This window comes from Columba livia, chromosome 6 (genome assembly GCF_036013475.1).
Source record: "Columba livia isolate bColLiv1 breed racing homer chromosome 6, bColLiv1.pat.W.v2, whole genome shotgun sequence".
Taxonomy (NCBI): domain Eukaryota; kingdom Metazoa; phylum Chordata; class Aves; order Columbiformes; family Columbidae; genus Columba; species Columba livia.
This window is the reverse complement of record NC_088607.1, coordinates 38,021,842-38,034,999: the sequence shown is the minus strand read 5'-3', so window position 1 is coordinate 38,034,999 and position 13,158 is coordinate 38,021,842. Positions and strand designations below refer to the sequence as shown.

The following is a 13,158-nucleotide window of genomic DNA, read 5'->3' as shown; positions in this document are numbered from 1 at the left end:
TGGGCTCCTCACGCCAAGAAAAGCCTTGAGGTGCTGGAGCAAGCTGAGAGAAGGGAACGGAGCTGGTGAGGGGCTGGAGCACAAGTGTGATGGGAGCGGCTGAGGGACCTGGGGGTTCAGCTGGAGAACAGGAGCTGAGGGGAGACCTTCTGATCTCTGAACTGCCTGAAAGGAGCTTGGAGCCAGGGGGGGTTGGGCTCTGCTCCCCAGGAACAAGCGCCAGGAGCAGAGGAAACGGCCTCAAGTTGCACCAGGGGAGGTTGAGGTTGGATTTAGGAACAATTTCTTCCCCAAAGGGCTGTCTGGCATTGGAACAGGCTGCCCAGGGCAGTGCTGGAGTCACCATCCCTGGAGGGGTTGGACAGACCGAGGTGAAGTTCTCAGGGACATGGAGTAGAGGTGAACTTGGCAGTGTTGGGTTAATGGTTGGACTCTGTGATCTTAAAGGTCTTCTCCAACCTAAAATGAATCTATGATTCAATACCAGAGGAATAAGCAGTTCTCTGCACATCAACACCCGAAAACAAAGGATAATAAAAGTGACCCCTTTGCTTCTCTGAAGAAAAAACATGTTGCCTGCTATCTGTTCAATCTGCTTGCAGAGCTTATCAGAATATCAAATATAGTATTTCTAAATTACTGTAAATCAGATATTGCTTTATAACAATTGATGGTTGTGTTTACGAAAACCCATCAAAATAAAACCAAAACCAGAACCACCCACACCTTCCCCCCAAGAAAACACGAAGCCAAAACCTTCCCTCTGCTGTGCCGTCACCTTTTTCGTGAGAGTTCTTGGATTTTTATGAAGCAACTTGCCATGCACATGAAAATAAATCTAAAGGTGATTATTGAAAACATAAGCACGGCAGCAGTTGCTGTATAGGCACAAGGAAAATAGAAGGAACAACAGAAGGTGACTCTGATGCCTGCAGTGCACTTGACTCACTCTGTGTGTGGAAATAAACGTGTGTATGCCTGTACATATATAAAACATATCCAGTGGGAAGTTAGTTTCCCAGCTTGCAGGCCTTCCTGCGTTCTCAGCCGTGGGAGCAGCGGTGGTTCGGCCGCTCCGCTGCTGACATGGTGCGTTGGGTGCTGCGCTCCAGCTCTGCCCGCTGTGAAGGGCAGATGGTGCCTCAACACCCCATGCCCGGGTTCAGGTGCTGGGTGAATGTGCGCCTGCTGCAGTTGACTGTTCTATTTTTTTTGTGTTAATGGTAGCTATGCCAAAAGATGGTCTTTATCATGCTGGTTTCCTGTGTTGAATTTTCAAAACTAGTGTATCTAGGTGCGTAAGCCTACATTGCATCATTGGCATCAGGGCCACTTGGATGCTGTGGCGGTGAATAATTACAGACACCAGCGTGCTTCCAAACTCCTAAAGCGGCGGGCGAGTGACCCACAAGTGCTTTTCAGCAGCTCCTGTCAGTCGGTGTGCAGCTCAGTGCTTTCCTCTGCAGCTCTCTTGTTCTTGTGCTGAATTATAAGGCTGACTTTTTTTTTCCCCTTTATTGTCATTTATGTTCTTCAGCTTTTGATTTGATTTAATCAGACCCATCAACTTGCTTCCAAAACTGTGCAGGAGTCCCAGTGGAGCACCATGGACAAGCATGTTAAATCCATTTTTCGTTTAATTCTGTCATGCATAATTGTAGGTATGATACAGTTTGTGTTATCATCATGTATTAATGTCATTTCTGTTATCCCACTACATTACTGTCTTGCCACAGCCTCCAGCTGGTTCTACCAGGGACTGCATCACCTGAAGTACAGGCAGCAAATATATATCCAGTTTTTCTCTGAAATATTAAAGCTCTGCACTAAAAGGTTGTCTCTTGACAGAAATTTTAGTAGGCTTATTATAATCTAAACTTATTTAAGTTTAGCATTCGATAGTTTCCAACTTGATTACAGAACATTTACTTGCCTCTGGGATGGTACAATCCATCTCTCCATGGTTGTTTTATTCCTTAGCACAGGAGATGTTTAAATGTAACAGTATCAGTCACTTATCCATGGATATTATTATAAAAGATGCTTAAAAATTAACGTGGGAGTAACACTTAGTAGAAATGAAATAATTTAATCCAGGTTTGACAACACAGACACTGTTGTGTAAGTTTTCAAGTTCAGTCTTAGTTATTTAAAGAATCGTCATGGCGCTAGTTCTTGTTTTGCATAGTGAGTGTTAGATGTATGAATAAATAACACAGCTCTGCTAACTCCAATTTTGGTGCCTTCCACCAGTTTGAGAGCAAAAGAAGAATATAAGTAGTAATTTCAGCAATAGATTTAGCCAGTGAAAGTGAAGCGGATCAGTCTTTGCTAAAAAGCGTGATTACAATCCTTGTTCTACCTTCAGTTGCTCAATTTCATTTTTATTTTCCTTTAGGCGTCATTTGAGTACTTAATTTATCTCCAGGATTCCACTGGAATATTTCTATAGCAGACAAATTATTTGTCAAATAGCTTTTGATGGGAGCCTTTCTCTGATGACTCCGAATGGCTTCCCTGTAGGCTTTTTGTAATGTTTTAGCAAGTCCCATGGACTAGAAGAGTGCTTTTGGGTTGAGACGACTTCCTTACTGCTGTCTTTGCCTGGGGAGATGCTTTCTAGGAGAAGCTTAAAGAGAACTCAGAGTGAGGGTGTGGTCCCTTCCCCCAGGAATTCAATTTGTAGCTTCACAGCATCCAAAAAGATACAGAATATAGAGTCCTTGAACTGGGTACAGATCTGTTATTTGTGACTTGCGTTCATAGATCTCATGCTTATTTGGTCTGTTCATCACAGCAAATCAAAAGAATTCCCTGAGTGCGTGAACACTGAGTGGTACCTTAGAGCAAAGACTAAATTCTCTCTTGCTGGGAGACGTGGGGAGAGCTGACAGCTATCGCTGCACCCAGCACGGACACCTCTGCGCTTGCTGCATTTAAATGTGCACGTCCCTAATTTGTCCGTAACAACGTGGTTGCCGTGCAGCTCCTGCTTCACGAGGTTTTCTGCTCTGTCAGGTAGTGGAACCAGCGCCGTGGGCCCTGGGAGGTGTTGCCTGGCTCTGCATCAAGGAGCTGCCGCGTCAGACGGGAGCCAACGCTGCTCAGCTGGAAGGCGCTGCTGCTGCCGAGCCCCTTGCCAGCCCCAGGTAAGGGCTTCGGCCACTGGTACCAGATACTGTTGGATCGGTAAATAACAGCAACATGGTAATTAACAGTTTTCATAGTGCACAACAGGAGAAGAGAGGTGTTTTGAGTGAAAATGAACTCCTTAAACAGACCTTAGCTTAGCAAAGGAAGGATTCCTTTGCACTGCAAGACTGTATGGGCCTGAGGCTGGTGGATTCTGAGGATGAGGGAAGAACTGTGGTTCAGAGGTGAGAAATGTGGAGAAAGCCTTCTCCTACCGTACTGGTAGGATTTCTTTGAAGTCGTCCTTGGAGGATTTTGCTGTCTGAGGGGTGATGCACAAACGCCTGTTTTCTTTGTGAGGTAGAAAAGCTTGATTCTGTGTTAGCTGTGAAGCATGGTGGAGAGCTGGGGGAGAAAGGGCTTGCTGCTGCTTTCCTCTCCCTCCGTCCAGTCTAATGAATGAGCCAGGCCTTAGCTCTTGCTGTTCCCCTGTGTGGCAGCCACTGCTGCCTGCTCTTTGCTGCCCCATTTGTACCCAGCCACCCCTATTTTTTCCCAGTTCTTTTTTTGTCCTCTGGTTCCTGGGTCTGTAGGAGTTTTGGGATTGAGTTAAATTGGGAACTGGCTCCCCCCCAGGTGAGGCCAGCACCCTCCTTTCCCTTCGAATGTTCTTCTGTGTTTTTTTTTTTGGTTGGTTTTAGTTTCGTTTTTAAAGTCCCTAAGAATCAAGGTAGTTCTCTGCTCGGCTGGTTGTTCAACAAAACATGCCGCAGCAGTAGCAGTAAGCCAAATGGTCCACTTTGCAACTTGGGGGTTTTCTGTACCTTTTCCATGTGTGTGTTAACCAAATATGTCATAACTGAGAATTTTGTGTCTTCTCCACTACTGTGGCGGCGTTGGGGACGCTGGGGGAATGGTGGGAAACCGGTTCCCTGCAACATTGTGTGCATCTTTCTTTTCCTTTACAGCTGCATGTTGAAGGCCATAGCAGTTTTAAATCCATTTATTCTGTTGTGGCAGTGCTTTTGTTTTTAAATCAAGATGGCCTGAGGTGCCAAGTAACCAAGTCTGAGATTCCACTGAAAAACTGCATAATGATTTATTTTGACAAGATCTATTTACCATGAAATCGTGACCAGTGATGCTAATTTTACTGTCATTTTCAATTCATTATTAGATGAGCCCTTATTAGCTTTTCCAGCACTTCTTACCAGGAATGCTCTGACAGGCCTAAAATTGCACGGCTTTCAGGTTTTGGCATGCTGTCATTTTTTCTCTCATCCCCGGGGACAGTTCCCACTCAGAATTGTCATACACAACACCACCAGACCAATGAACAAAGCATGCTGTGCTCAAACCTGAGCATTATTTAGGCACAGATGTGCTCCAAGTCATTATAATATATACATGTTTTAAAGTGGTTTATGGTGTTTTGAACTCAAATTACAGTTCCTGAAGAGTATTCGAGCAGTTCCCTCACCTTATACATCTAGTTTTTCCTGCGGTAAGGTGACATTGATATTGACTGACAAGTTTGAGTAGTGAGGCTCCATCTTTTCTGAAGATTGTAAGTGCTACTATTTTGTAAAGCAAATGATTTGAAAGGCTTGCTCAGCCTTATCCTCGCTAGATAAGCTCTCCCTGCCTGATTGGGGTGAGACTGACTCCCAGTGCTCTTTCTGGGGGCACAATGTGGTCTCTGTTTAGCCCCCGATCCTGCCTGCTTGAGCTTGACACGGGCATTAGCATAAAACCAGTGTTACCACTAGATGGATCTGTTTCTTTAATAAGCCATTGACTACCACTTGTTAAAGAAGTACAGATTTTAAGACTTCTGGGTGCTATAAGGTACACATTATCTAACTGCTCTTTGGTGACTACAGTTACATGTAGGAAGGCCCATTAAAAACTTATGGTTTTTTTTCTCCAACAGCCTATATGCTGTTCTGCTGCTTTCCATGTATGGAATAAGTAAAAGCTCTAGGATTATGGAAACAACAGTGTTTCAGTTTATTTTTATTTTTTTTTAATTGAGGGATCAGCACTAATCATCTCACTTAAACTCCTATATGTACATCTGAACTTTATGATAATTCTTCCCGTGTAAGCATAGGTATTTTGACCTGTGGCAAGTTGGAACATTCAGCTTGAGTAAATTTCTTATACATGGTCATCAGTTGTTTTCATTTAAGATAAGAATAAGCTATTGCCTCATAAATATTGAAAGCACATGAACATCTGCTTTGTTTCACTCAAAAACATCTGAAAAGAATCACAAGGCCATTAAAGTGTTTATAGCAAAGCCAAGCCTTAAATACGAGATGCAAAGGCTATTTTCAGAAGGAGGCACTTCATCAGTTGAAAGATGTGACAGATGCAATGTTTTCAAAACTCTCATACACTAAGGTAAGCAAATCAAATTTGTGTTTGATGCTTTGCTCTGTATCTGTGTGACGGGGGCACAGACCAGGAGATTCTCCTAGTCCCCAACTGGCTGATTCTGACAGAGCCAAGGGAAAGGGACTTCTCTGGGAAAAGGTGACAAATGACCTAGGTTGGTATTGGCCGTGGAGGAGGTTGGCTTAGAGACGTCCCTTCAACCAGTACTGCTGGAGTTCTATTAATAAAATATATATATATATATATATATATAGTTATAGTTATAGACTTCTCTTATTCTACAAGAACAACAACTAGCTCCAAAAGTTCTCTAGAAGGTTTCTTCATACCTAACACGGCACAAGAGAATTATTACGTCTTCTGTGCTGTTTGGTGTTTTCATAGATTGTTACATTCCACACAGCGATAATTTTATTTATTGAATTAGTATATGATTTGAGCATCCTTTCAACATGTTTAATCCCCACCCTTGAGAGAGAATCCCCTACTCTCCCTGGCAGTTCGTGCTCAGATTTCAGGTCAGCCTGGCTGCAATACTTGCCTGGAGCCGCTTCTAAATGTTACTTAGTTTATCGTATTTGTATTGCACCAGCACAATATACAAAATTTGCAGTTTTTTGCAGTTTTAATCAACTGCAACTAGACATCTTAGTTACCAATGTGTCTGAAGTTACCTTCCTGAAGAGGCAATTCATTTCTACACAGGTGTTTCTCTAAAGCTTGTTTGCCAAAGAAGTTACAGGATATACAAGATGCAGCTGTGCCTGAGATGATGATGATGATGCTTTTCCTCCTGGTTCTGCAGATCTTCCAGCCCGTGCCTGAGACAGCTCTCTGTCTTTTCAGGTCATTCTGCAAGTACTTATTTGCTTTCATTGGGCTGCTTTGTTTCTAGTTTGCTTCCACATACACAGTACCAATTGTCTGTTTCTTCCAGTAGTTTTGATTAATATGGATACATTTTGAGAAGCTTATTTCACACTATGGTAACAAATAATCATAGATCTTGTTGCGTTCTCAGTGACTGTTTTTAACATCTACTTGTACTTGGCAGTTCGCAGAGATTATGGACGGATCTCATGGGTCTGAATTTGTACCAGATGCAGGTGAAATGGAACCTTTTGTGGCTTCGAGAGCAGGTCAGCGAAGTGGGGAAATACCGGAGGAGTAGAGTCGGTCTATCACATAGTGTGAAATGACCTTGAATTATCAATATCTTAATGCTAGTTAATATAGGAGTCATGCGTGTGTCTAACATGATGGTTCTGTGCTGGAATTAAGTGCAGTTGCGAATCACAGACCTTTTGTATGCATTTTCCGTTCTTAAAGTTTTAAGCTGTCAAACAGATTAAATGATCAGTTGTGTTAGTGCTTTCTTCCTTTTTCAAACAAGTCAGACTATTAGGGTTCAAGTTCCTGCGTTCTTTGATTGCTGTTTTGAAAGCGAGTATTGGAACCCAACTGGGAGGCTGCAGAAGGGCTGATGGATTGGACTTCTGCTGGCAAATCCAGGCACACTCATTACCAGTGTTGGTCTTGCAGTTTCTTCAGTCCGGTTGCATTGACCATATGATTACGCGGGCAGCTGAGCGTGGTTGGTTTTACCTGGTGTTCCACAGGCGCTTTTTGGGTAGCGTGGCTGCCCCGCAGCGCTGGGCGGCACGAGCCGTGGGGCAGCTCTCTGGAGCACACAGCCTGCATGCGTCTGAATGTGCTCCAGCCCCCGCTCTTCCTTGGGAATATTAAGATAAATTTTGTAACGTTTGTGATTTACATCTTCCTAAAGATACTTAATTGGTAATTGATGTTTGAGAAGGGGGATTTTGGTCAAGATGTATTACCTTGAATTATTCTTTTGTTGTGGAAGCGTTTTGTTAAAATTTTGCAGATGCTGTAGTTATCTGAAATCAGTTTAACAGTCATGAAGAAAATCATAACATATAGCAGTATAATGATACTTAATTTGCAAAAAGCTAGATTACAGTGTTTTGTTTGCAGGTAGGCATAAATGAATGGCAGGGGTACAACTCAGATAATACATATTGTCAGTTTTCCGGAGATTTTCTCTGTGTGGTGGGTTTTTGTGTGTGTGTTTGGTTTGTTTGGTTTTTCTGTTGTTGGTTTGTTTGGATTTGTTTTTAATAATTCCTCTTCAGCAACACATCCATAGGTGTTTAAGTGCAGGGTGTTCCCTGCACTAGTGTGGTTTTTATTCTTCGGGTTTAAAGTGTGTGTAGGTATTGAGTAGATGGGGCTCTGGAGAGGTTGTGGTACTTGCAGGTTGTTTGAGGTGTGGGAATTAAACTATATGAATGTCTTTATTTGCATTTAAGTGTTTTAGTTACTTCTACAGCATACAACTACATCAGAGTCTCAGAGTGACATGTAGCGGGGTCTGCTATATTGAATGCCTATTATATGACATTTGTGGATGCTCCCTTGCTTTTGTGGAACATGGGTTTAAGGAGGATGCACGGAAGAGCTGTCATTAAAAATGTAAGTAGTAGTAGTTTAGTAAAATGCAGGTTACAGTTGAGACTGCAGACTGATTCAAGTTTGTCTCAATTCTGACATGGATTTTACATAAAGTAAAAGCCAAAGTTTCTTCTAAACAACCGTGCAGTGCTTAGAGTGGTATGTAACTGCTAATTTTCACTTCACAAGCGGTGACTAAGAATAATAATTTCCTGTCTGCAAAAACTACCTTTAGTTTCAAAAAACTTGAGTGCTTTAGCTGAAAATACTGGTCTTTCTCTAGCTATGTAGTTTGCTTCCATGTAGTCATTCAGCTATTAGCTGAGATAAGGTTCCTAGTGGGCTGTGTGTCGTGGTGCCCGTCTGCTGGTGTGTATTTCTGTGCACTGGCGATCCAGCACACCCCATTCCTCGCCCCATTCGCACAATTAGCGTTCGTGCTGCCCTTTTGCCCAGGGAGAATGATAATGTGTCAAGCACTAATTACTGATCTCCTGTTCCTAGGAGGTACAAATGATGATGCAGTAATAAAACTAGGTTTGATGGTGCTACTTAAAGTAGTTTCAAAATTCCTCTAAATTTTTACGGTGAAGTAGGTTAATGATGGTACAATCAAGGCTGTTGTAGGGGGTTGCAAGACAGGCTGTGCATCAGTATGTCAGCTGTTAATCATCATATAGTCCTTTTGGGGGGAAGGACAGCTATATGTTTCAATGCTGTTTAAAATATGCACGCCACTTTTAGGGTGATACCTCATGTATCCTTAGAGGAGATAATGGAAGTGCAAATGGTCTAATCATTCTAATGCATGCATATTGCAATTCTGTTTGGCAAATCTGCAATCAAGCCATTGATTTAGTTTAGCTACTGCTAGCTAATAATGAAGAGCTAGAATTTCAGCTGTGACTGATGGGCTCCGAGCTGCTTTCTGTGGGTGACAGATTGGTAGAAGCATGAAGCTGTGAGAACAGTGCTGTGCTTTCCTGCCTGGCGCTGCGGTGCCGCTGTTTCAGCTGATTTAGATGATCCCAGCTGACCGCTACCACAGACGTCTGTCCGTCTGCGAGCCTGCGATGGAGAGGATTCAGTGTCACCCAGTCCTGTGTGCGTGTCCTGGGGAAAGGAGGGTCTGCCAGGGGTCGTTCTGTGGAGATTTCAGTATAAGCCCTGTCAGTCCACTAACCTTATCAGTTTCTGTTGTAGCTGGACTATATCACAGAATGGACTGGGTTGGAAAAGACCTCAGAGATCATCAAGTCCAACCCCTGGTCCAACTCCAGTCCATTGACTAGATCATGGCACTAAGTGCCATGTCCAATCTCAGCTTAAAAACCTCCAGGGCCGGTGAGTCCAGCACCTCCCTGGGCAGCCATTCCAATGCCTGACCACTCTCTCTGCAAAGAATTGCTTTCTCATCTCCAGCCTCAGTTTCCCCTGGCAGAGTTGAAGCCCATGGCCCCTTGTCCTATTGCTGACTGCCTGGGAGAAGAGACCAATCCCCACCTGGCTAGAACTGCCCTTCAGGTAGTTCTAGAGAGTGCTGAGCTCACCTCTAAGCCTCCTCTTCTCCAGACTGAACAAGCCCAGCTCCCTCAGCCTCTCCCCATAGGGCTTGTGTTCAAGTCCCTTCCCCAGTCTTGTTGCTCTTCTCTGGACCCGCTCCAGCACTTCAATCTCTTTCCTGACCTGAGGGGCCCAGAACTGAACACAGTAGTCCAGGTGTGGCCTCACACGTCGTAAGGACCCAAGCCCAACTTAGGTAGGCAAGTACATGGAGCACTTGTGTGCCATTGAGTATCTCTGTTACTGTGCTTTTCTTGCAGAACACCAATGATTCATGGCACTGTATGCCCAGCAGCAAAACCACAAGAGAGAGTATTTACTGGGGACTTGGATGGTATCTCTGGCAGCCGTATTTCTTAGTCTGTTTGGTTTGCATTGCTTTAAGCTGTTACTTAATGTCTGTTTGGGAGGCTTGTGTCTGTATGCTGGTCTGAATTTCTATGAAAGACATTTAATTTTCCTGTAGAAAAAGAATATTAGCATCCTGGAATCATCCATTATTCTCAGTATGAAGTTACTGACATTGAGTTAGCATCATACTTGACACATGCACGCAAGTATGGTTTGCAGTTCTCTTGTGCTCCTCTCAGCCAACATTTCTCCCCAGATTTTGCACAAAATCCAAACTCTCATCCCCTTTCTTCTAATTTAGCGTATTTTCCTTTGAGTCTGCAGTAATTATGATCCCCCTTTGTGCATGGCGACTTTCCTCTGTTCTCTGGTTTCTTTTAGGAAAGCACTTGAGCATTACAGGAGGTCTCAAAGCTCTTAGACTATAGATGTTACATACCGAGGCCTGGAGAAGAGAAATCCCAAGTTCTATGGCATTCTTCAAAATGTGTGCCCAAGGTACTGAACCTGGTTGATGCTCCAGCGCCTGTACCAACCTCAGCACACCAGTGTACCCTGAGGAGGAGAACTTGACCAGATTAATGAGTCTAGAGCTGGTTTGACGCTGCAGCTTTGGCCAGCAGTTAAAGCCTTTACAGCTGGCCAGGAAAGCAGAGCCAGCATAGTTGAGTTTTGACACGGCTTTTAGGAGGAGACTGCACTTAGCAAGTAGGTCAGTATCTTTTCTGTCAGCACTCATTTGCAGGTATCAGCAGCCTATAAATTTATATCCCTAAATGCTAATGAGAAAGAATAGATGCTGGAAAAAGGTGAAGCCCTGCAGTGGATAGTTTATGCCATGTTATTTGAGTTTCTTTTTAGCTAAGGAAATTTGGTTGTAGACTTCTGTGCTATGAAAAAATGACAGATAAAATGTGTGTTGTCCCAATGAGTCAAGGAAATTACCCCCCTAATAACAGTAATTACACTGTGCATCTGTGATGTTCTGCGTGCTTAAGACTGTAGAGATATTAGCTAATTAATCGTTTCAACACTGCTGTGCAGTTGGTTTAGTTTGTGCTACTGTCTTCCTTTTGTAAATGAAGGAAAAAATAGAAAGGTTGCTTGCGCTGCTGAGCAACCTCAAACTTGACAAGTTTGTTCCACGGCAGTGCCTTGGAGGCACAAGCCACATGGAGACCCACCCAGGAGCATCACTGCAGATGCAGACACTTCAAAATGCTCTATGCTGTTGCCCTTTGGTTGTTTGTTTGTTTCTTTCTTTCTTTATTAGAACTACGTTACCTACTGAAAACAGTTGGTCTTAAAATGACGGTAGAGGGGACAGTTCTTCTGGCACAGGAGCTGTGAAGCCAGCTCCTGATGAACACAGATTCAGCTTTCAGCCTTGAGCAGCGCTGGCGTCTTTTGATGTGGCTGTGAGTTATGACAGGGTACGCTTGGTCTGCCAGCTGCTCAGGGAACAAAAGCAGCTGCTGGTAAGTGCCAACTGTGAAGCTCCTTTGATAGAGAATTTGTTTGTGGAGTGAGTGAGCAAGCAGTGTTGATACAGCATCTTCTATGGAACAATTGAACTGCATTTCTCATGTTAAATGTGTTGCCCACAAAAGCTGGTGCTAGCTGGACCTCGTGTTGCGTGGTGTCGTAAGCAAATGAATGTCTTTCAGCGCTTCAGATAGTAGATCCTTCATGTTCATCTACTGTTTGAACACTATAAAGAGTGTGTAGATTAATGTGGTTGCTAGCATTGCACCTTGATAATCTGGTGATAAATGTGGTGCGCCTTGTACGGAGGCTCCAGTTGACATTACTAGGTTGGCTTTGGACAGAGTCAGCTGTATGTAAAACCCCGAAAATGAGTAACTGCTCCTTGTCATCGCAGCATTAACTATATTTTTGTAAGCAGTTTTACGCCCCAGCTCAGGCACACGATGTGCCAGGAAAGCTCCTGTGCAGAGGCTGATTCCCTCTACCACAGCTCCTCTGCCTCTCAGTTCCAATGTGTTACAGAGCCACCTGGCTGCTTCTGCCGAAGGTGGGGAACAAGGGAGGAAGGACACCCAAAAGCTTGTTATGGTGGCTGGAATGATCTCCTCAGTTCCTGAGAAACAAAGCCTTCTCGTTACAAACATCTGCATAGCCTGCTGCTAGCTCCAAAGTTGTGAATATTCTGTTTTTTATGGTAACAAAGACATCACTGGCATCTTTCAGGGTCTGATTTTTGCTCCTTGGCAGCTGGGACCCAGCGTGCTGGTGCTGTGCAGTAGCGTGCAGTTCCTCCCTTCTCACGCTGCAGGGTGTTGAGCTGGTCTGTGTCAGTAGCGTAAGAGGAGAATGTGGAAGAACATAGATCTGAGAGCTGGGCAGTCTTTGAAAACTCAGCCCATACTTTCCTACGATGTTATATCACCAAGTTGTTGGTCACGGGACTGACAACACTTTTAGTCTGGGTTCTCACTGCAGTCCAAAATGCCTTTTTTCTTTCTCATTTGTCAGCATCTCTCCAGTATTTCTTTTACCCCCTCATCCGTTTCTGATCAGTTTTGACACAAGAGTAAAGATCTCCAAGTTCATTTACTTACAGAGAAGGAAAATTGTAGCTGTCTGTGGAAAACATGCTCAAAAGAGTATCATCAATGGGAGAGAGGCTGCAGTGTGAGTTCGGCAGCTCCTGATCATTTGGGATGTGTAGCTCTGTGTCAGCCCCACTCGATGCTATTCCAAACCAGTGCTGATTGCGGGGTGTCAGATGGAGCTGCGAGTACTGGTTACATTGAGGGAGTTTAGAAGATGAGTGTGAGAAGTTAGAATATTGCATTAGATAAATTCATGGGGATCGTAAGGATGATATTTCGGGGACGTGTTGGAGTGGGTCTCTGAAGTCTGTATCCTAATTTTTCATTGCTTGGAAGATATTAGGTTCTTTTTTTAGTTAAAGAGTGTGAAATTGACTCTTGATTGAACTGTGTGTTTTTGTAGCTATTAACTCTGTGCCGTGGCATGTAAAGCTACGTTCACAAGCAGCATTACCAAAATAACACAACCTTTAAACTGAAGCACTAAATACTATTTATCTTTAAAATGGCACTTTTCCCTTTTCCTCATTTTCAGAGCTACTTTTGATGGATGGTCGGTTACGCAGCCTGTTTGGCTCCTGAATGCTGGTGGATACAGGTTAATAGCAGTGGAGATTCATTTTGTGATGTGTGTGCTAAACGGCCTGGCCCCACTCTGCTG

General features: G+C 43.7%; 1 protein-coding gene across 3 annotated transcripts in view; it reads left to right on the top strand.

The window, feature by feature from the left end:
- PCDH15 (protocadherin related 15) overlaps positions 1 to 13,158 on the top strand; it is a 695,403-nt gene that overhangs the window by 50,117 nt on the left and 632,128 nt on the right. For all 3 annotated transcript variants that reach the window (XM_065068175.1, XM_065068168.1, XM_065068170.1), the window contains exon 2: positions 3,019 to 3,149. The gene's annotated coding sequence lies outside the window, so the exon portion shown is untranslated. The remainder of the gene's footprint in view (positions 1 to 3,018; positions 3,150 to 13,158) is intronic.